The sequence below is a fragment of the Budorcas taxicolor genome, chromosome 8 (assembly GCF_023091745.1).
Source record: "Budorcas taxicolor isolate Tak-1 chromosome 8, Takin1.1, whole genome shotgun sequence".
NCBI classification, from domain to species: domain Eukaryota; kingdom Metazoa; phylum Chordata; class Mammalia; order Artiodactyla; family Bovidae; genus Budorcas; species Budorcas taxicolor.
This window is the reverse complement of record NC_068917.1, coordinates 25,151,630-25,175,930: the sequence shown is the minus strand read 5'-3', so window position 1 is coordinate 25,175,930 and position 24,301 is coordinate 25,151,630. Positions and strand designations below refer to the sequence as shown.

Below are 24,301 nucleotides of genomic sequence, written 5' to 3'. Positions count from 1 at the left end.
ATATCGCAAGAACTGGATGTGTATGTGTTTTATTTAATCACACTGATTTCTGAAACATGGTATATACCACTTTCTTCAAAACTGAAGTAAAATAACGGGAAAGCAAAGTCCTTTCAGTACTAAAACACATTAGTGGTGTGTTTGTTTTCAGGGGATGTTATATCTGTTCAGCAGTGTAGAGTGTTCCAATCACTCTAAAAAAAGTTGCTGTGTTCAGAGTGCCAACCCCATGCCAGTGCCTTCAGGTGCTTGCTTCATTTAATCTCTTCAGCAGTCCTTCTAGGAAGCTACTAATGTTCATGTTTTTGCACGAAGAAACCAAGCCTTGAAAACATTAACTGACCAAACTGAGATCAGCAAGTTTAGGTATCAGAACCTATAACCAGCATCTTGTGATTTCAGACCCGGTGTCTGTCCCCTACATTGAACTGACCACACCTCCACTATTGCAGTTGTGATGATTATATCCAGGGTCCAAAGTACAAATCTATTCAGTAAACGTGTATTCAGTGCTGACCATGGACTAGGCAGAGGGGCAACCCCTTGTGATTCAAGAAAAACAAGAGGAGTGAAGATGGACAAGGAAACAATGGAGCCTAGTACGAGGCAAAAAGTGCTTTCAATGCAATTAAGCACAGAGGGTGGCATCCCAGAAAGAACTTTTGATTGAACTGTGGAAGCTCATGGCAGTTTTCCCAGAGATGAGTCTTGGAGGATGCAGGGTATTTAGTCAGGAGGAAAGGGGTCAAGTGTACTCCAGGCAGAGGGAACAACATGTAAAAAAACACACAGTTTTGAAAGAGCACTACCTCTTTGAGGAATTAAATAGTCAATAGTTGGGCATGTCTAGAGCATAGAATAGTGGAGAGAAATTAGGCCAGAAAAGGAATGAGTCTTATAAGTCACACTAACATATTTGAACTTCATCCTGTAGCAGTGGGAGACCATAAAGAATTTTTAATAAAGGAGTGAAAAGATTAAACCCAGAGCTTAGAAAAATCACTCTGACAGGAGCCTATAAATTGATTTTCTGTTTTAAAATTTTTATTTGTTTATTTTTGGCTTTGCTGGGTCACTATTGCTGTGCATGCGCTTTCTCGCAGTGAGCAGGGGCTACTCTTTGTCATGGTGTGTGAGCTTCTCATTGTGGTGGCTTCTTTTGTTGCAGAGCATGGGTTCTAACTGTGTAGGCTCAGAGGTTGTGGCGCACAGGCTTTTATTCCTCTGAGGCATGTGGAATCTTCCAGGACCAGGGATTGAACCCATGTCCCCTGCACTGGCAGTCACATTCTTATCCACTGTAGCGCCAGGGAAGTCCTATAAATTGATTTTTAACTTCTGAAAATTGAAGTACAATTGATTCACAATATTGTGTTAATTTCAGTTGTACAACAAAGTGATTCAGTTATGCACATACATATATGTATACATCTATATTTGGGGGTTTCCATGATAGTTTATTATAAGATGTGGAATATAGTTCTCTGTGCTATGTAATAAATCCTTGTTGTTTATCTAGAGGTTATGAAGTGAAAGGCAGCCAGGTATGATGTTGGAGAACTGGTTGAGAGAAAGTTATATATTTTATTGTTTCTGCATATATATATAGTTAATCATGTTTTCTGACATTGGGATGCATCCTACAGTCAATGGTATGTCATAATTTAATTGGCAGTTTTACTTTCTCTCTTACTGGCCCCCAAACACCAATATGTCTTACCACTGATGGGTCTCAAGTTAGATGAAATATACTGGTCTAGGCAAGAGGTAATTAAGGGTCCTACCCATTTTCCTGGCTATGGGATAGTAAAGAGGGGAAAGAATTGAGTGATATTTAGATTTTGATGTGGTGCTAATTATTTATTAAGTAAAAAAAGAAATGTGCCGAACACTACAAGTTGTGGAATAAAAGGTAGGGGTGGGTGGGTGGGTGGGTGTGTGTGTGTGTGTGCTGGGGGTAGAATACACACACACACACACACACACACACACACACATTTCTGGAGATGCATAAAAAATGTCTCAAGAATGATGCACAAGAAACTAGCAACATTGCTTCCAGAGAGAGGCATTGGGTGGCTGAAGGACAACAGAAGAAAAACTTTCCACTGTGTTCCATTTTATACATGTATTTTGAAGTATAATATATGTATTATGCTCTTGAAAGATTAAAAAAAGAAGGTGCTTGATAGGAGAAATTGATGAATTTATTGACAGAATGGGATATGAAATAAAGGAGAGAGAATGTTTTATATTTTGTTTTATTCTTTTAATGATTCTCTAGGCTTACTTTTAAAAACAACTTTATTGAAATATGACTTATATACCATAAATTTATCCATTTTAAATGAACAATCCAATGATTTCTAATAAGCTTTCTGAGGTGTGTAATCATTCCCACAATAGTTTTAGAACATTTTCATCCTTACACTCATTTAATTAGTTCCCATTCCCATCCCAGCTCCAGACAGCCACTCATGTCTGTTTTTAAGGTTTTACCTTTTTGGGCATTTCCTGTAAGTGGAATCAGATAATATAGGGTGTTCTGTGTCTGGCTCTTTTCACTTAGTATAATGTTTTTTAGGTTTATAAATGTTACCATGTCTTTCAGATGTACTTCATTCTTTTTTTATGGCTGAATAATACGCTATCAAGTGATATACCACACTTTGTTTATCCATTCACCAGTGTGTAGGTGCGAAGTCCCTTCAGTGGTGTCTGACTCTTTGCGACCCTGTGGACCATAGCCCGTCATGTTCCTCGGTCCCTGGGATTCTCCAGGCAAGTATACTGGAGTGGATTGCCAAGCCCTCCTCCAGGAGATCATCCTGACCCAGGGATCGAGCCTGCAGCTCTTGCAGCTCTTGCATCGGCAGGCTGGTTCTTTACCACCAGTGCCACCTGGGAAGCCCCATTCGCCAGCAGATGGACATTTTGGTTGTTTCTATTTTTGGGCTATTATTAATAAAGCTATTTTGAGCACTCATATTCAAGTCTTTGTGTGAGAGTATTGTTTCACTTCTCTTGGGTAGACACCTAGGAATAGAACTGCTGTGTTGAGTGGAAAATTAATATTTAACTTGTAAGAAACTATCAAATTGCTTTCCAGAGAGGCTGTATCATTTTACATCCTCATCAACAACGTATGAGGTTTCTAGCTTCTTCACATCTTCGTCAATACTTGTCATTGTCTATCTTTTTGACAGACGTGATCCTAATGGGTGTGAAGTGATACCTCATTATGTGTTTGATCTGCATTTCCCTAATGACTAATGATTATTGAGAACATTTTCACATGCTTATAGGCTGTTTATATACATCTTCTTTTATGAAATGTCCATTTAAATCTTTTGCTCATTTTAGAACTGAGTTGTCTTCTTTTTGAGCTGTTAGCATTCTTTGTACCCTTAACTTTCAGTTGACTAAAGATCCTTGTCTGCCAGTAAGGAGACTCATTTCTCTATCCATTCCTGAAAATCTTAAATTCCTATACCTTTTAGAGGGCACTTCGAGAATTTCCCCTATTTATTTTTAGATTATTTCCAAGAGAACACAGGGATCATTCATGAAAATTGGTCACAACTCTTTCTCACTGCAGACTCAATAAGAATTATAATATAAATTTTTGTATTACTTTCATTTTGGTAATGCTTCCAAAGTTCTTAACTATCTTCATAATCATTTTCACAGTCAGACTGAATTTAATCTAGTTGAGCTATGTCTTACTTTGCTGTGCTCCAAAGGACACTGACTGTATAGAATTAGGAAACAGATTGCTCTAGAGATGTGATAAATGATCACAGAAGTAGCTACCTTTAGTAAATTAAATATAGAGGCTGTGTCAATGTTAAGCTATATTTCAGTTTTATATCTCATGCTTTATCTGACTTATTAATCCATTTAGTAAAATATATTTTAATGCTCTCTGATAAAATAATCACCAAAGAAGCCTTTTGATTTTTAATTCCCCCTGATGAATAATTTTTTTCTTTTGTTTTTCCTTCTAAAGTAATTACACATTGCAGAGTCTCTACCACTAATTCTCTTAAAATCTTTCTCTCTCTCACATATCTCCTAGGTTTCACATGGTCAGGGGTATAAAAATTCCTCTGCCTACACCAAGAGTGGGAGAAATTTTGAATGCAAGTGGCCTAGGCTGGCAGGCCAGATTCAGTAGGAGAAAAAAAGGTCCTGCTCTTAGATTTGTCTTAACTGGTCTGTGGCACATGCTTTAAATACTGTTAGAAGGGTCAATTGGCTCCAGAGGCAGCAACTGGCCACTTGTAGTCATAATTCAGACCTTAAGTATATTTGGTTGGGCCCACAGAGAGCAGTTTTCCTGTTTTATTTTTGAACCAACCTTTAAAATGCAGGAGATTTAAAATAAAAAAAGGCAATAAAAATGGGAAGATCTGGCCATACTGGGCTTATTTTCACATACTACCAACTGGATGGATCTGAGTGATGTGCTGTACTTCTTTTGGCTAGGACTTTTGTTCTCGCTTTCACTGCAGACTACTTGCGCTTTCTTTTGTTTCCCTGCTTTGAGACAAAGGTTCTAGGGGCTGCTAAAAGAGAGTTGGACTGTGAAGAAAGCTTAGCACTGAAGAATTGATGCTTTTGAACTGTGGTGTTGGAGAAGACTCTTGAGAGTCCCTTGGACTGCAAGGAGATCCAACCAGTCCATTCTAAAGGAGATCATTCCTGGGTGTTCATTGGAAGGACTGATGTTAAAGCTGAAACTCCAATACTTTGGCCACCTCATGAGAAGAGTTGACTCATTGGAAAGACTCTGATGCTGGGAGGGATTGAGGGCAGGAGGAGAAGGGGATGACAGAGGATGAGATGGCTGGATGGCATCATCGACTCGATGGACATGGGTTTGGGTGAACTCCAGGAGTTGGTGATGGACAGGGAGGCCTGGCGTGCTGTAGTTCATGGGGTCGCAAGAGTCAGACATGACTGAGCGACTGAACTGAACTGAACTGGAAACTAGAATTTCCCCAACTAGAGTGCTTGCTCATTTCATTATTTGTATGATTCCTATAAGGCATTTGTGTTTGTAAATGTATTTGTTTTCTATGGATGCTATAACAAATAACTGCAAACTTGTTTCCTTTAAAACAACATAAATGTATTCACAGTTCTGCAGGCGGAAAAACTGAGATCAGAGATGTTAGCAGGGCGCATGCTCCCAGTAGAGGCTCTGGAGGACCTTTTCCTCACCTCTTCCAGCTTCTGGCGGCTCCAGGAGCTTCCTGGCTTGTGGCTGCATCGCTCCTCTTCTGCCTCCATCTCTGTAGAGCCTATCCTCATCTCCCTGTGTCTCTTTTCTGTATGTTTCTTACAAGGATAGTTGTCATTGGATAAAAGGACTGCCTGTATCACCCAGGGCAATCTCATCTCTAGAGCTTAACTTTTTCCAAAAGAGCTCATATTCCCAGGTTCTGGGGATTAGGATGTGGTCATATCTTTTCAGGGATTATAAATACCACTATGGTAATCAAACTAGAAGATCCTGGAGGACATTCAAACAGGATGGGGAGTTAAGGCTGGTGCCATCTATCAGGATAAAGAAATGGAATGAGAACAAGACTGTAGAGAGCATTTCTGCCTCAGGTCTCAATGTAACGAGGGAATCAGACAGACTTAAATCTGGGGTACCTACCCTTCAGCAAGTTGAATTGGCAGACACTAAGTTTCAGAGATTCATCAATTTCACCTTGGCTTAACTATACTAGTTTAATGTCTGCTTGACCTTGGCAGTGATGATGTTAGCTAGGTGATGATTTACTATCTGTGTAAGCTTTCAGTTGCCTAAAACTATAACTCATTGAAAGCGAAGTGAAGTGAAGGGAAATGAATCCGCTCAGTCGTGTCTGACTCTTTGCGACCCCGTGGACTGTAGCCTACCAGGCTTCTCCATCCATGGGATTCTCCAGGCAAGAATACTGGAGTGGGTTACCATTTCCTTCTCCAGGGGATCTTCCCGACCCAGGGATCGAACCTGGGTCTCCTGCATTGGAGGCAGACGCTTTAACCTCTGAGCCACCAGGGAAGCCCCAACTCATTGAAAAGGTAAAACAAATATGGTGAATATTTTAATTAACTTACAACCAAGTCTCTTTTTTTCCTGCTCAGCAGAAAGATGGTGGGAGGATAGATGTGAAACTAGGTAATACATAAAAATATGTACTCATAGACTAGTTCCTGGGGGGCAGGCAGCTCTGCCACATCTCATGAGCACCAGAAAGCCAATCCTTGCAGAAGGCTCCTAGTTGTCTAATTTCTTGGGGTCATAGAAAGTTAGAGTATAAAGGGCTTCAGGGATAGTTCTGGAGGCTTCAGTTGAAACAGTCAGAAATATGGGGAAAATTGAGGCAGATTAAATGTGAGGAGTACAAACTGCACACAATCTGTCTCGGATCTAGAATTTTTTCTAGTGCCTGTTTACAGATTTCTTGGTATTTCACTTCTAGAAAATACTTGTATGAGTGTGTGTTAAAGAGGGATGCCTGGGAAACCATACTTAGTCTCCCCAACATCCAGACCATCACTGGGCAGTTATATTGAAATGCCCAGACACACATAGCTGGGAGAGTTTAGCGTTCTCCTGCAGAGAGTTGGTGGGGGTTTTCTTAGCTGGAGCATGGTAACCAGGGCAGCGAGAAGCCCTGGAGGCTGGTCAGAGGCTTACCCAAACAGCTTTGCTTAATTCTGGGCTACTGCTGGGGGCTGGGGGGAGCGGCTGGCAGAGAGAGGCGTCTGACATTCTTGCCTGCTGACATCAAGCTGCAAAACTGCTGCCCTCTGGTGAGTCAACGGCAAAAGGCCCACATCGTTCGAGATCAGCTGCCCAATCAGAGAAGATGGTGCCACACCTCAGAAATCTTTCCAACCCTCAGCATTCTGCAGCCTTCAAATTGTTCCTTCCAGAGAAAGAATGCAGAAATGATTAAACTCATAAGCAGCATAGACTCTACAATAATAATAAGATAAACTCCATGTTTACTTTTAAAGTAATTTAGGACAGCCAGCACCCTGGTTTTCACTCATTTTAAAAATATTTAAACTTTTCCTTTTATGCTGAGGCAAGAGGGCATACTGAAGGACCCACTGGGGCTTTGAGGTCTTCTGGATATTAACATTGAGATGTGCTGGAATGACATTGACATCCTTGGCTGGCACTGAGGGAACTCAGCCAGTGTATCTAGATTTTTAGCATTAGAGTTAGAATTTTATGTATACATTTGTATATATGTAAATTCTATGGTGAAAATGAAAATTAAGTGTAGACTGTCTCTTCTCATCTTATTTTTTAAAAAGTTATTTATTTTATTCATTTGGTTGCATTGGGTCTTAGTTAAGGCTTGTGGGATCTTAGTTTCCCAACCAGGGATAGACCCTGTATCCCCTGCACTGCAAGGGGGATTGTTAACCCCTGGACTACCAGGCAAGTCCCCTCTTCTCATCTTATTAATCAACTTTGTGTTGCTGTTTGGTAATTTCTCTCAATTTCTCTCTGTTGAGCAGAAGTCAGTGGGGGAAATACATGCACGAGGCCAGAGGTGAATTATTTGCTTAGTGCAGCACAAACCTGCTTGTTGGCTAAGAGCAGAGTCCCTTCCACAGTGTTGCCACCATATGGCACTGGCATATTGTGAAGTCCATAAAAGGGACTGACATTGTAAAAGATTAACAGGTTTTATTTGGCAAGGTCAGGTATCTGGATGGCATGCTATAAAATGGTTAGAAGAGGGAAGGGAATCTGTAGCTGGATGCCACCTGAGATTTTGGCACTGGCTTTCCTTACAGTCCTGCCATCTGATTTGGATTTCAGGGGTAAAAAGTTTTACTTAGTCAAGTGAGGATGCTCTCTGCATGGCTGTGGTACTACAGCGACACTAGGAAGAGAAAGAAGAACTGGACTGGAAGAAAAGCATGCAGTCAGCACTGGGACTGCTTCCCACAGGGTGGGAGATCTCTATCAATTTTTCCTCTCTGACATGTGGACAAAAAGATTTGAAGGGAGGCTAGATTAGACATACTTACTCACTCATTTGTTCATTCATTTATTCAATTAATAAAAATATTTCTTGCATATCCTAGGTGGCAAGCATGAGAATACACTGTTCTTATTCAAAAGAGGAAGCAGAGAAAGAAATAGATAATTACAATTAAATACATTTAGTTCTCGAATAACAGCAACATGTATTGAACTCATGTATTAAATACCAGGAACTTTGCTTGGAGCTATAAACCCTTATAACACCAATATAGGGGTTTGGTCATTACTTCCTTTTGGAGGATCAAAGGTTGAAGAGATTAACTCCTACAGCTTGGAAGCAGTGAACCAAAAAATTTAAGCTTAGATACTTTGACTTGACACTTGGTCCTTAACCACACATTTCCAGATTTGGGGAAAGATGACTAAAACTACAACAAAACTACCCTACAATGACTCTTGAAAGTAAAATAACTCTCTAAATGAGGATATAGGTGGGCTGGCTGGGGCGTTAGGGGCTGGTGGTGATTAGTAGGCACAGGCAGCTGCATATCTGAAGGCCATGGGAGGTGTGTTGTCAGGGGAAATGAAAATGATTAAATAGTGTTGGAGGTTTCTGTGGGTGATCTGGTTTTTTTATTGGTGCATAACAAAACATTCCCAAACTTAGTGTCTGAAATAATCACGATCACTTATTTAGTTCACAGATCTGCAAGTTGGTCAGGGTTTGGTGGGGACAGCCCCTTTATAGTCTATGCAGTGATTGCTGGGGCTGCTTCAAGTATGCCTGCCTGAACAACTGGGGCTTCTTAAGAATTTTTATCTTTCTGTGATCTCTTCACGTAGTGTCTCAGACACAGCAGCTTCAAGGAACTGAACTTACATGGAAGCCTAGGTCTCTAAGGTGCATGCTCCAAAAGAGACTGCCAGACAGAAGGCATGTTGCCTTTTATGACCTAGTCTCAGAAATCATATAGCCTGACTTATCCCAGAACTCATTAGTGGAGGCAGTCAAAAGATCCTGCCCAGGTTCAAGTGGAGGGGACACAGATTATAGGTTTTACTGGACAAATAGCAAGGTTCTGGAAAAGCATAGGGACAGAAATACTGTTGCGTACTTTTTTCTTTTAGGGGGAGGTGGTGGGGCGGAAATAGAATAGAATAAAAGGCAGCATCAGTTCAGTTCAGTTCAGTTCATTTCAGTCGCTCAGTCGTGTCCGAGTCTTTGTGACCCCATGAATCGCAGCACACCAGGCCTCCCTGTCCATCACCAGCTCCTGGAGTTCACTCAAACTCACGTCCATCGAGTCGGTGATGCCATCCAGCCATCTCACCCTCTGTTGTCCCCTTCTCCTCCTGCCCCCAATCCCTCCCAGCATCAGAGTCTTTTCCAACGAGTCAACACTTCTCATGAGGTGGCCAAAGTACTGGAGTTTCAGCTTTAGCATCAGTCCTTCCAAAGAACACCCAGGACTGATCTCCTTTAGAATGGACTGGTTGGATCTCATTGCAATCCAAGGGACTCTCAAGAGTCTTCTCCAACACCACAGTTCAAAAGCATCAATTATTCAGCACTCAGCTTTCTTCACAGTCCAACTCTCACATCCATACATGACCACTGGAAAAACTAGATGGACCTTTGTTGGCAAAGTAATGTCTCTGCTTTTTAATATGCTATCTAAGTTGGTCATAACTTTCCTTCCAAGGAGTAAGTGTCTTTTAATTTCATGGCTGCAATCACCATCTGCAGTGATTTTGGAGCCCCCCAAAATAAAGTTTGACACTGTTTCCACTGTTTCCCCATCTATTTCCCATGAAGTGAAGGCAGCATAGTTGGTCCTAAAGAATAGAGTTGGATTATGATGGGCTTGGATTCAGTGATGGACTTCACACTTACTAGGTGGGTAATTTTGGCCAAGGTGCTTAACTTTCTTGAGTCTCAGTTTTCTTATCTGTAAAATGAGGAAACTAGGACTGATCTTACAGAATTGCTAATGATTAAGAATATATGTAAATCCTTTGGCATTGGGGATTTGCACATATTTCATAAGACCTGTGATTACTGATGGGCTAGTAGCAAGAGAGATAATTGCCGAGGGAGAAGGGGTCAAGTGGGGGGTAGGGTTTCATAACTAATAGTAAGCTGGTGAAATTAGAACAGTACTAACAGCCAAAAGTTACTAAAAACTAGCCACAGTTCTAAGCTCTTTCAAAGGCATATCTCACTGAATCGTCACAACAAATATATGGTGAAGGACGGTTGTGACCCCATTTTATAGATGAAGATATTCAGGACCAGAGAGGTTAAGTAATATTCCTAAGTTGGTAAGTAGCAGTGACAGAATATGAATGAAGGTGATTGCCTTACCAAAGCCTATACCAAGACAGCTGGGATTTTAACCTGAAGGCTATTGGAAGCTACTAAAAATTTGTAAACTGGGCAGTCCTGTGGTCAAAGTTGCTCCATAGACATCAGCGTGGAAAACAGGGAGGAACATTTAACAGATGATTGCTTTAGTCCAGGTGAGAAATACTGAGACATGTAACATATTGAAGATAAAATAGTGTGGGAGACATGAGAAGTGGAGGAGGGCCCATGAAGGTAGTGGCAGTCAGCCTTGATTTTTGATTGGATGTGAAAAGAAGGAGAGGGAATTTCTGTCATCATTCGTCAGCCCTGGGTGCAGGCACTGGCATGTGGGTTATTATTCAGGGCTCTAAGTAGAGAAAGAAAACAACCCCCCGGGTGCCTTCTAACCTAAAGCATATTTCCTAAGTCCTTCCACTCTCAGTCTAGACTGAAAACAAACAAAACAGACTCCTCTTGAAGCTCTCAGATCTCTCACCTTGCAATTCTGGCTTTCAGACTCCACGCCAAGCTTCCTTTCCCACACCCTAAACCCTTGTACTGGGGATTACAATGATCATTTGTGTGTACTAGGTGATTGTTCCTTCCACATCAGGGGCCTTGGGAGGATGACCTAAGGCTACTTTCTCCTGTCCTTACTTCCTCTACCCAGTGCTGTAACTACACATGCAATCAGCTGGTTCTTATAAAGGATGCTGACCAGTGCTGTGATGTTGTCTTCAGGAAGCAGGGGGATCTCCAAACAAGGTACTTACTGACTGTGTTATTTAGCTTCATGTGAATTTCCTTTAGAGGGACAATATGTGCTTTGAAAGGCAGAGGCAGAATATGTGTCATTAGATAAGGCATTCCAGGTCTCTGATTAAGGACTTTTATCTGTTGCTGGGTCAAGGTCTGAGAAATAAACTGGCCCTTGATGAAAACTAAAACAAGTGAAGAAACCAACAGACAACCCCCAAAACCTAGTTTTTCTGTATGGAAAATATGTCTTTTCAAATTACTTCCTTAAAATTGGAATAATTTTTGAGATTAAAAATATTGCCATGATCTTTTGTGATAGATGTATTTACTCTTATTTACTTGTTTGTGTCTCATCCTTCTGTTTCCTTTATAATAGGATTAATTTCTGAAAAGTGACTTTATTCTGATGCTACATTTTGAATAAATTACTGCCTCGCTCAATGAACAATGGAGGCTGGCATTTGACTGAATAGCTTTTGTCCATTGACCGGTACATTTAGGTATAGTGGGAGCTCCATTTAACTCAGTGTTCCTGACAATAAATCACTTGAGGAGAGAGGATTGCTCTCATTGTTTGAACACTTGTCTATGCACGTTGCTTGGTCATTCACTAGATAGTTATTAAGTCTGACATTTGTTGTCAGTCTCCGAAGGCATAAGCTAGCACAGCTGTACCAGTGCATGAGGTCACTAGCTGCACACACAGTTTGGTCACGGTCTTACTTTAGGATCTCAAATCTCTTCCCTTAATAATCAAGCAGGCTTAAACTTGGCTTTGCCCACTAAATTATTCCTTTCACGAAATCATCCACTGTACCTCAATTACAATTTAATGTTTTGTTTTTTTTTAATTTATAAAGAACAACAACAACAAAAAAGCGAGCTATTTTATGATTTAGAAACTTCCCCTAAATGGGAGTTTCCAATGAAACATTAAATTGGTGAATGGCAACGAGTGAACAACTAATGAAGTCCGACTTTCTTGTTAGGAAAGTATGAAAGTATGTTATTATGAGCCCTGTAGAGTGGGAACAGATTAGAATACAAAAGTTAAAGAAGGGTCTAGTTTCTGCTTAGAGGTCTTTTTGATTGTTTAATAAAAAGCTCCCAAACCATCAAACATCAGACAACAAAAGGCACATTTTGATAACCTAAGCTATTTTCCCATTAATTAAACCTTATGTTGAGGGGATTACTTTTCTTTTGTTCCAGAAGGAAACCTCTTGCTTGGGACAGCTTCAACAATTTAACCACATTTTCCAAGCATATAGGGCAAATAAGAGGCAATCATTCATCGGTTATAAAGATAAGCCAGGGAATGGGAATACTTCTGTAGGTCACGTCACCTGATAGGAACTTTGGACTGATCCTTTCCTGGTTCGAGAGTTCAACCATAAGACCGACTTTCCCTATCAGCTGGCTCAAGCTGATAAGGTCCAGAAGTAAGCAAGATTTTTTATGACTTTTATTTAATTGTCCGTGTGATAAAGGGTCGGGGGTTAGTCTGCATAGAGTTACTTCTCATTGGTCTGTTTTTCTTTTGAATAAATCACGGTCTCCCTGATTGGACAAGTTACAAGGAGTTTGAGTAAATACTTTTCTTCAAATTTCTAGTAGCCAGTACAGAGCCTTTACCCTTAACAGGTTTCCTGTAAGTACTGTTGAAGAAAATAATTATAAACTTAGCCTTAGATTGTTGATGGGTTAGGGACAAACATAATTCAAGAGCAGAATAAGTAATAGCAAGTATTGTATTGTAAATGCCCATCAAGTGGATTAGTTGCAGGTGATGGAAACAAGGGTAAAGTTGAAGGTGCCAGAGCTCACTGAAATTGCATTTGAGATGCTATTTGCTATTAGAATGAGCTGAGTCTGCTTCCCAGGAATCTGACTCAAAAGAAGTTCATAAAGAGGTGTTACCCCAAAGTGGTATGCTAGGCCTGTAACCTAGGGAAGTTTCAATGGATTCCAGTCCTATTCTCCTTTGAAAGGAACTAGGTGTTTCTGATCTCTTTTAGTTTCCCTTCTATTCCCATCCTCCTACCATCTTCCCTTCTGTTTGGTCTGGTGAACATCAATAGTAGAATGTTTTTGCAGCTTCCATCTTAACTTGTGTTCTAGATCTGAGTGTGTCACAGACTTATTGTTTGTTGACCTTGAGGAAGTCAGTTAACGTCCCTGAGCTTTAGCTTCTTCAGCTATACAACAAATAACTGGATGAGATGATGGTCAAGGTGCTTTACTAATTCTATGATTTTATTATTCTTTGACTAGACACCAGTTAGAATACCTTAAGTTCAATACTTAATCCTCTAATAAGATGCAGGTATTAATCAATCACTTTTTCTTTAAAGATTGGGCTTAATTCTCTGGTATTAGATAACTAAACACCTCATATTCATTAGTATAGATATCCATTAGGCACCTGATGTTTAACCAAGTAGAATGCTCACCTGTGGCTGAGAATCTAAGATTCCCTCTGGTATAATCCCTTGGGTTTAGTGAAGGTTAAAAGCCATCAAGTTTCATTTTCTAAGAGGACTGTGGTTCTAACACAGATGTTCAAGCACTTTGGAATATAATAGTGTAAACAGATGAAAACACGCTTTTTGGTATTTTCTTCTTCTAAGTGGTAAAAACATCTCCATGTCATAACATCATTATGGCTCCTATCACTTATTGAGAGCTTATTATATGCTAGACACTGCTGCTAAACGTCTATGATCTTGTTTAGTTCTCAAAATGTGGTGAAAGTGAAAGTCGCTTAGTCACATCTGACTCTTTGCCACCCCATGGACTATAGCCTGCCAGGCTCCTCTGTCCATGGAATTCTCCAGGCAAGAATATTGGAGTGGGTAAGCTGTTCCCTTATTCCAAGGATCTTCAAAGCCCAGGGATTGAACCCAGATCTCCCACATTGCAGGCAGATTCTTTACTGTCTGAGCCACTTTATAATTATTATTTTTGTTTTGATATTATCATGTATATATGATTATCATAAATACACACAATTTGTAGAAGAATTAGAAAGCAAATACCCTATATACATTTCTTAGTTTAAAAAATATAACTTTATCAGTCTTTAGATGTCCCTGTGTGCCCTCTCCACTCACATTCCCTTCTTACCTCCAAAAGCAACCACTATCCTGGATTTTGTGCAAATCATTACCTTGCTTTTCTTTAGTTTTCCATCCCTGTATGTATCCCTAGATTTAGCTGTTCTTGTTTCAGAACTTGATGGAAATGGACTCCTATAGAATGTATTCTTCTAGAATGTACTAGTTTCTCAATATCTTATTTTGAGGTTTATCATTATTGATGTGCAAAGCTTTTATTCATTGTCACTGTTGAATAATATTCCACTGGATGACTTTGCTACAATAATTTATTCTACTGTTGGTAGATATTTGAATTGTTTTCATTTTATTTATTTTTTGGCATTATGAACAATGTGGCTTTGAATATTCTTATACATGCCTGGTGTGTATAAGTACATACATATTTATACATACTCACATATATATGTGTGTATATGTGTATGTGTCTGTCTTTGAATATACTTAGAACACACTAGAAAACCAATGCCCACAATCACCAAACAACTCTTTAAAGGTCAGAGTGATGAGGACAAAATCGGAACCAGAAAATTGCTGTCAGAGTTTGTGTCCTTAGCCACAACACTCCATGGATCCCCACTTTAAGGCCTTTGGGAATTTAAATCACTTGCTCAAAGAGCAGAGACTCAACAAAGTTCGACCTAACTAATGCTTTTCACTATTTCCATATCATCTAAACCACATATTATGATTCATATGTGAAACTAACCAATCACAGATGAATGAAATTATATTGGGTTGGCCAAAAAGTTCGTTTGGGTTTTGCTGTTATATTGTATGGAATACTCTGGATGAACTTTTTGGCCAACTCAATACTCAGCACTCTTTTCTCTCCTTACAAGTGATCAGATGTCAAAATGTAAAAATATAATTTCTTATTATCCGTATATATTTGACATGAAGTTATTATAGTATTTTTCTTTTAAGAATATGAATAGAGATGAAAAGAAAAGCAGGTTTTTTAGTGGAATAGTTCTCCCTCTGTCTGTCTCAGCCTGCCAAATCTCTTTAGCAATATGCAGCACTTGTAAACATTTAGGTTCACTGTCAGTTAAAGATATTCAAAAGTAGATGTACTAGATAAGGGGGACTTGTATCTAATGAATGTTTATGATGTGACACTAAAAGAATATAGGCTGCCATAATCAAGAGAGCAGCAATTACTTAAAAGTTCTTTTATATGTGCAAAGCATTTGGGAAGGAGTATTTGGTGTGGTGAGCAAAAACAACCGAGTAAGTACGGCAGCTGGTGACATGAAAGGAATCAAACTGTAAGCCCTGCTGAATCATCAGTGTCCTGGAGACACTTGAATGAGTTTCTTTGCTAGAAGTTTTTCCCACTACATGATGATAAATGTTCTCAAGGAAAAATGAAATGAAGTTCTGTGAGTCATATCTCTCTTGGTTGCAAATGACTGAACTCATCTTGAACTTGTTTAGGTAAAATGAGAAATGTTGATTCATGGAATGTCATGAAGACTTGAACACTTAAGACTTGAACACCATGGGAACTTCAGGGATGCAGATGGATGGTCCGGAAAAACTGAAATATCTGGTCAAAACTTCCTGGGGACTCTCTTTCCAAAAGCTCCTGCTTCTGCTTCTCTCTCTGCGATGGCTCCCTTCTCTTTCCCTGGAGACTGGCTTCTTCTGCATGGCAAGAAACACTGCTATCACATTTCCTGAGTTCTACATCCTGCAACTTCTACTATGGGCGATGGATTCAATTACACTTTCTCCGGTGAAAAGTTAAAAATTGCGAGGGGAGGGAGGTTTTGTCCACTTCTAGACCAGTTTACTGTTCTTTGGGGAAGGGAGGATGGAGTTATCGATGAACATGGATATTTTCTCAGAACCACTTGGTTTGACTGGGGGAAGAGCATTTCCAAAAGAATGGGAGTAAAGTTTATAGAGAGAGGTACAGTGGACAGATAAAATAATAGTTTTTCACTAGTTTAAACAATCCCCATGATATTTTCAGTATTTTATAAAGAGGGTAAAAAAGGCTCCCAAACTATGACAACAAATGTAATCTTATCATATTTTCTCTTTGAATTATTTTACATATAATCTACCTGAAATGTTTTCAAACAAACAATAAACCTGAGAAAATGGGTGTTCTGTCTTCTTGAAAATGAGTTCTGAGGCAAAGAATTAACTTTCTGATTTATGCTTTCTAATCATGCAAAACCCTCTAGCTACGAACATAGTAAGCAAGACACTGCAAAGCAAAAAAAAAAAAAAAAGTAGTTATTTTAAAAGGCTCCAGCCCACATATATCAGCTTAACTATCCATGTTTCCGAAAGACAGTGAAATCTCTTTAAATTCTCAAATTGGTTTTTGGTCTTAATGTAGCATCAGATATGCAAATTAATAACTTCAGACCCTGATTGTTATCTCCACTCCCACCATCCAGTCCTCTGAGAAGCAGGTGCTAAGGTGAGATTAGACATGCAAGAGATTTGCTGAAGGAGACCTTGTGGGAGAAAACGAGGTGGGAGCTGGTGGCAGCTGGGAGGGCTGACAGAGCGCAATGCAGGACTGATCCCTGTGAAGGAGCGAGGCAGGGAAGGCAAGGAAGAAAGGCCTGAAGAGTTCAATTCTGAGAAAGTTTTGGCAAGGCTACCTGGAGTCCTTAAGCTAAAGTTGCCCGTCAGAGGAATCCTGCATCTTCCAGGAATGGGCCTGCCTTAGCAGCACTGCTGTGCTTAGTCATGGCTGGGGGCAGCCACAGAAAGCATGGCCTCAGAACAAATGTGGTGATGAATTTCAGAGGGCAGTAGTTGGAACCATCAGTCTATTGTGTTTCCTGCAGTGGCTACCATAATTACTATCCTAGCAATCCGTTTTCTGGTACATCCATGGGATAAGGTTCTCCTCTTTCATCCCTTCAAATGCTAGCTCATTGAAAGGCTAGTCATTCAAATTCATGTGGCATCTCTGACTGACTGAATACTTTCAATTCATCACATTTTATTTTATTTAAAAATACTTTTACTAATTAACCCAATTCACCATTGTCATCCTGGTTTCTTCTTCTTCTGTCTTCTTATAAGTATTATTGTAAGGCATGCACCGTAGCCTGGATCCTAAACCTCTAATCTTCGGTGAGCAATCAGAAGTGACTACAGATTTCTAACAAATACATTATTCCCCGGAGTTCACTCAAACTCATGTCCATCGAGTCAGTGATGCCATCCAACCATCTCATCCTCCATTGTCCCCTTCTCCTCCTGTCCCAAGTCCCTCCCAGCATCAGGGTCTTTCCTAGTGAGTCAACTCTTTGCATGAGGTGGCCAAAGTATTGGAGTTTCAGCTTTAGCATCAGTCCTTCCAATGAACACCCAGGGTTGATCTCCTTTAGAATGGACTGGTTGTATCTCCTTGCAGTCCAAGGGACTCTCAAGAGTCTTCTCCAACACCACAGTTCAAAAGCATCAATTCTTCAGTGCTCAGCTTTCTTCACAGACCAACTCTCACATCCATACATGACCACTGGAAAAACCATAGCCTTGACTAGATGGATCTTTGTTGGCGAAGTAATGTTTCTAACAGGGAGGTCTGGTGTGCTGCGATTCATGGGGTAGCAAAGAGTCGGACACGACTGAACAATTGAACTGAACTGAACTGAACAAATACATCAGACAAAAAATTTCATTAGTATGAATTTGGATTTGGACCCCAAATTCTTTTGGGATTTTCTTAATGGACAAAATGGATAACTAATCTGAGTCACAAGGACTCCTTTTTGCCTGTGGTCTGACATTGACCTGGGAGAAGACTTACATTCTATTATCTATGATTCCTTTAGTTTGGTTCCTTTAAGTGGAGGGAAGAGCAGGAAAGCTATCCCTTAGAGTGACTATATATTGCACAAATTAAAAGGAAGCACTACTAACATTGCCAGGACAACAATCATAACCAGGATGGTTCTGAGAAAATTGGATTAAAAGCTCACTCTAAGGTCTCTCTTCTCAAGAGTGGAGGAGATTTGAACCTCTTATCTCACCAAGCACATGGTAAGAAAGAGAACAGTGTGATAATTTAAGAGAAATGTCTGAAAAGAGAGATGCAGAAAGAAAGAATTTTTTGTCAATTTTTCCTTCTCAAGATATGACACTTCTTGGAACTCCCAGTTCACAGAGGTGATTTTGTTCCAGAGCTCTTCCTTGTTGGGGCAAAGATGGGAATAGGTGGGTGGGCCATCAAGGCATGGGTGGGGGCTGTGCTCCTTTCAAGGCTTTTCCAGTGTCATTTCTAAGTGATTATCATCTTGGACCATATGTACTTGGGGATTCTTGGTTGTTTTCCAGGGTAAACAGGACACATCTTCTTGAAAGTCACTATTTTTTTCCCCCAGTAATTTGAGGGGAAATTTCTTTTATATTAGATCAAACCCAGATATATACTAGTGGATTAGAATGTGAAATTCATCTGGATTTTAAAAATAAATCATGAGACTTCAAAGATGTATTGTCCTTAGGGGCCACTTTATACTCCTGTTTAGATCTTCCTCTAAGTATTATTATTCACTATTCTAAGCTATTATATCTTATCAGAAAAGCTTGAAAAGACCTACCCAAGAAATTGGAATGTGTCTTCAACATTCTCTTAGCTCTTTTGTCTCTTTCCAAAATTGGATGACATTGGACAGTACCAGCTTCCTACTGTTTTGACAGCCATTTGAGGATATCATTGTAATTGATAATTCAGTCCAGATTATCTAATGTGTAACAAGATTCAAGGCAGCCAGAATGCCCCAGGATAGATGTTGTAAGTAGGTGTGGAGAGGAGCCACGATTTAGTCCTTCAAGAGTATTTATTGAGTGCCTATGTACAGGCAGCTCTTCTGGAAAGTGTGACACAGCAGGGAACAAGCCAGATAAAGGGCTTCTTCTCACACAGTATAACAAACCTGAGAGAGAACAAAAATTGGTAAAAAACTAATACATAAGAAAATAAAGCATTCCAGTAGCTTTAACTGATGGGGTGAAAATAGAGCAGATAAGTGTTCTAGCCTCTATGGTGTAGTATACAGTGACAGCTTCTCTGAGAGAGTGACATTTGATATTAGACCTAAATAAAGAGAAATAAGCAGTCAGTCCGACGAAAATGAGAGAAGAGTCATTCAGGAAGTAGCAATGGTGAGTGCAAAGAACTGGAGACAACTGGACCCTTTGGAGCAACAGAGAGGAAGCCTGCATGTGGGGCACAGTGGATGAAGGGGAGCTTGGTTGCAGAGAAGGGCTGGGGCTCAGTCAAACAGAAAACAGTTTGGCTAACATTCTAACTACATTGAGAATTTACTGGAAGGCCTTAGCTGGGGAATGTCATCACTGTCCAAATTACCTAAATAGTAAAACCATCTCTTCCTGAATTACTTGGCCAAAAAGGATATTATGGCTATGGATATGCATGACGATTAAGTGGAACATGGAAGAGGGGCCTCCAATTAGAATTGACCTTACTTCAACATGATAGGAAGATGAAATGATAGCTAGCAATGTTTAAAGGATGTAAAGATGACTTTCAATACTGAATAAAATGTTAAATTTTATTATGGAGAAGAATGTTATGTATGTTATACAATCCAAAAGGAATTCTCATTCAAAATAACTGAAAAAAAGTCTAGGATGTTTATAACAATGAGCCTTTTAAGATAAATGGAAAATTCGCATATCTAGAGCCTGACTTCTAAAGAGCTCAGACTTCATTGTATATAATATGTTAGGAAATTTTGTTTATTTATAATTTAACCCACTTGAGTCGAAATCACAAGGAAGTTTAAGGAATCTGGGTAACATTTAAAATGACCACTTAAGTAGATTCAAAGTTGAGAGTATCATCACACTGTTTCTTTGATATGATCACCCCTCCTCCCCATGATTTTAAATATGAGGAGGGGGTGAACTCTAACCTGAACTCTAACCTGCAATCATGTTTCCAAGGAAAGAGAAGTGAGATGGGAAAAACAAAAACAAAAATCACCAACTCATTTAGAAACTCATGAAAGGCAGAATAGAGTTTGCATATATCAGACCGATTTGCCTCGGCGTGTGAATCATTTAACAGGAAAAAACAGACTGACTCAGCTTGAGTGAGCTCTTTCTGTCTCCGCTGAAGTCCTCCCTTAGTGTGGCCCCTGTCGCTCTCTTCAGACCTTGCTTCCCTCCTCCTTTCTCACTGGAGAGAAACAGGAAGTGTTGTTTATTAATAAGCCTGACCAGGGTCACACCCAAGGCAATATCAGGGCTTTACCTCTGCTGGGCTTGGGGAGAGGTTCAAAGATCAGGGACATGCTCCTGGTTAGAATGAGAGGGAAGGCCGGACTCCAAAAAATAAACTCACAACTGGGACTTGAGCTAAGTCACTTAGAGTCACTCTGCCTATGCGACAGCTCACCGGTTGCTCTCAACCCTCTGGTGACACTTTATCCCTTCTAACAGAGAGACGGCTGATGCCTCAACAGAGAAGCAGCTTGCCTAAGCCCATGGGGGGAGCAGCACTTGGATCTAGACTTTCTGACTCCTACGGTTGTGTCATCTCCCATTTATCACTGCTCCTCTGGAGACCTTTACAGCACAGAGGAAAGCTGCCCAGCTTTTGGTCTCCTAGCTCGCTTGTCATGAGCTGTTCTTTTCCCTTGCCCTTTCAGTTGTACCTCATGGCTACCTTCGGTCAGCTCCTGGACTGGGGTCATCTCTGTCTGACATAGGTTGAGCCACATTAAACTTGAATGTGGCAGGTGAGTGAGAGAGAGAGAATGCCTGACATTTTATGGCAAGTTCCTTACCTCACCCCACCCCAACTCCTTCTCAGCAGGGAGAAAGTACTGTAAGAACATTATTGCTCTGAGGGGCATAACAAACTCAATGGGTATTTTCTAGCCTGAAAAATCTTAGCGATGTCAAAAAGCCACTTGAGACAACAAGGCACCGGCTCTTCTGTCCTCATTCCTTATCAGCCCTTTGGCTTTGGGAAGAGGAACTTTCTGAAAGAGGAATCTTTGTGGAGAAGAAAAGGAGGGGAAGGTGTGTGCACTCTAGGCTCTGAAACAAGTCAGTGACAAGTTGTTCCATAGACTGACAACTTTCCCCTCATCTTTCTAGCAGTTGTACATCTCATTGTAAGAGACATAGTGGAAAAGTAATGGTTAAGTACATAATGCAATCCCTGAAGTACGTTGACCATCACATAGCTCCAACCATACTAAAGTTGGCATTGTGATTCCAACTCAACTGTGGTCTGTGATCCAACAGGTAAGTGATCTCACTGAGAAAATTCACTGGTCACGGTGGCTTTGGCTTTCTTGGCATATACGAATTGTTATGTTCATTTTCTTCACACCAAATACTTAGTACAGAGTTAAGTGGATTGGGAAATCCCATGAAAACCATTAACCTAAACAGTTCCAACAGGCACATCTGACCATTGTGATCAGTAACTTGCTTTGAGAAAGCATGGGCACTGGAGTCAGGTTGCCGGGGGTGGGGTGGGTGTGAATCCTCAGGCTACCACAGTTATACTCTATGACAATGGGAAAGTTACATAAAATTTCTTTGCCTCAGTTTGCTCATTAAACATGGGCATAATTGTGCAAACCTCATAGTATTATTGTGAGGTTCAAGTGCAAAATAATTAATGCACCCTGCCTGGTACTGTTAAAATGACACCAAAGATAATGCAGATATTATCTTAACACATAATTGCAATTTTGCTTACTCAAGGCCAGGTATCTTAACTTAATAGAATTTTCCAAACAAAATGAAGTCTCCAGGATATCAAGACCATAGCTTTGTTGCTCCCTCATTTTTACGCTACTGCTTTTAAACAGGCCAGCAAATCCCAGATGATGACTCAAGACTTTTCAGCAGGTATACATTATGCTGACCTCACCCTCATGTGCCCTCAGGCTTTCACTTATAAAATCGTGGGAGCAAAGAAGTGTGTTGGTGAGAAATAAATGAGGAAGAACAAGGACAAAAAAAGTGTCATGAGTTTATTCACTGGCAATATTTATTATACAGTGATCATTCATCAGATGTATTTGCTCTCTGTTCAACTGTAAATATGGGAGAAATACCATTGCTCAACAGCTGTCTTAGTCTATTACCAGGATTTGTGAGGTACAGGTGTCTCAGGGTGCCTTCAAAATACAGTGCCATTCTTGCACTGAAGCTTTCATGATGGGTGCCAGACTGAATTAGTCATGATTGAAAGACAGCGCCATCTTTAGACTAGTTGCTCAAAATATAATAAATCCCTTTACAGCATCATGTTCTTGGGACCTTTACCCAGCAGAGCTTTTTAGTGGGCTTAAGATTTAGCAAAAGAATTAAAATGATAACCAGTATTTCAGTCTCTGTGGACTTCAAGTCTCAGTGTGGCAGCATTAACGTTAGCATCAGCTCAAGCTTTGGGCTCAGTCAGACTTCCATTCAAATCCTGGTTGAAATTTGCTATATGGCCTTGGCACTGATATTGAACTCTGGGAGGATATTATCTCAGAAATATGGGCAATAAAACCTTCTCCTTAAGAGCTAGTGAGAACTCAGTGAGATTGACAAAACGATCTATATTGTAGGTGTTCAACAAATATGAACGTCTTTGTTTTATTCCTTCCCTATCTCTTTCTTCTTAGTCATGTAGTGCCATTTGAGAGTCCAGCTTTTACAGGCCTAAGTTATTTTGTTACAGCAAGTCAGACCCTGGAGGAGGCACAAGCTATTTGAGAACTTTGAAGCTTTTTGCTGAATGAAGGCCAGAGCCCAGAATCAGTATTTGTACTTTGCAGTACATGGGTCAGCAAATCAGGTTCTTTGAGATTATGGGGGATCCTAATGAGTGTTTCTCAATGAAAATATGAAGCCTATGGAAGTGCTTCTTTGCATGTCAAGGGCTCTGGATTTTGTGGTATTATCACTACTGTCACGACTTATGTTTTCCTTCTCATTCTGCAGGTTAGGAATGGAGATCTAGAAAGACAAAAATTGATTTTCCTGAACATATATATCATTCTCATCCTCTTTCCAGCAGCAAATATAGTGCTTGCCTAGTGCTAGCTACTGATCTAGACACTTTATATGTATCACCAGTAACTCTGGTAAACGGTAATCTTCATAACAACCTTATGAGGTGGTGACTATTATCCCATCTTACAGATGAAGAAGCAGAAGCACAGAGAGGTCCCAATGGCTGTCAAGTGGCTGGGATTTGAACCTTAGCAGTCTGATTCCAGAGTAATTATTTTGACAACATGGCGCTGGTGGTAAAGAACCCACCTGCCAATGCAGAAGATGTTAGAGATGTGGGTCTGATCACTGGGTCAAGAAGACCCCTTGGAGGAGGGTGTGGCAACCCACTCCAGTATTCTTGCCTGGAGAATCCCATGGACAGAGAAGCCTGGCAGACTATAGTCCATAAGGTCGTAAAGAGTTGGACACGACTGAAGTGCCTTAGCTCACAGTGTATTTGGTATGTGTATGTGTATGGTGTTCAAACACACACTTAAAAATAAATATGGGCTCAGATGATGAATACTGTTTTCTTGTATGTTTCCTTTTTTTTTTGCTTATGAGATCTTAGATCCCCAACCAAGGATCCAACACACACCTCCTGCAACCGAAGCAGAGTACTAACCACTTGATTTCAACAGAATTCCCTCTTTGAGTCTTTTTTCACTTCACAACACATTCTAGTTTACTACTTAACTTTTTCAAAAGTTTTTTTTTGTTTTAAATGTGGATCGTTTTTTAAGAGTCTTTATTGAATTTGTTGCAATATATATATGGATGTCCTCAGTCATGTTTGACTCTGAGACCCCATGGACTGTAGCCCATCAGGCTCCTCTGTCTGTAGTATTTCCCAGGAAAGAATACTGGAATGGGCTGCCATTCCCTGCTCCAGGGGAACTTCCAGATCCAGGGATCGAACCTACATTTCTTGTGTCACCTGCATAAGCAGATGGGTTCTTACCACTGCACCATCTGGGGAGCCCCTTGTTATAATATTACTTCTGTCTTAAGTTCTGGCTGAGAGGCTTGTGGGACAGGGATTGAACCTGCATCTGC

General features: G+C 40.2%; 1 non-coding gene across 1 annotated transcript; it reads right to left on the bottom strand.

The window, feature by feature from the left end:
- Positions 1-5,986: 5,986 nt before the first annotated feature.
- Positions 5,987-6,058, bottom strand: TRNAW-CCA (transfer RNA tryptophan (anticodon CCA)). Its single transcript has one exon. It is a non-coding gene; the product is annotated as a tRNA-Trp (tRNA).
- Between the last annotated feature and the right edge of the window lie 18,243 nt (positions 6,059-24,301).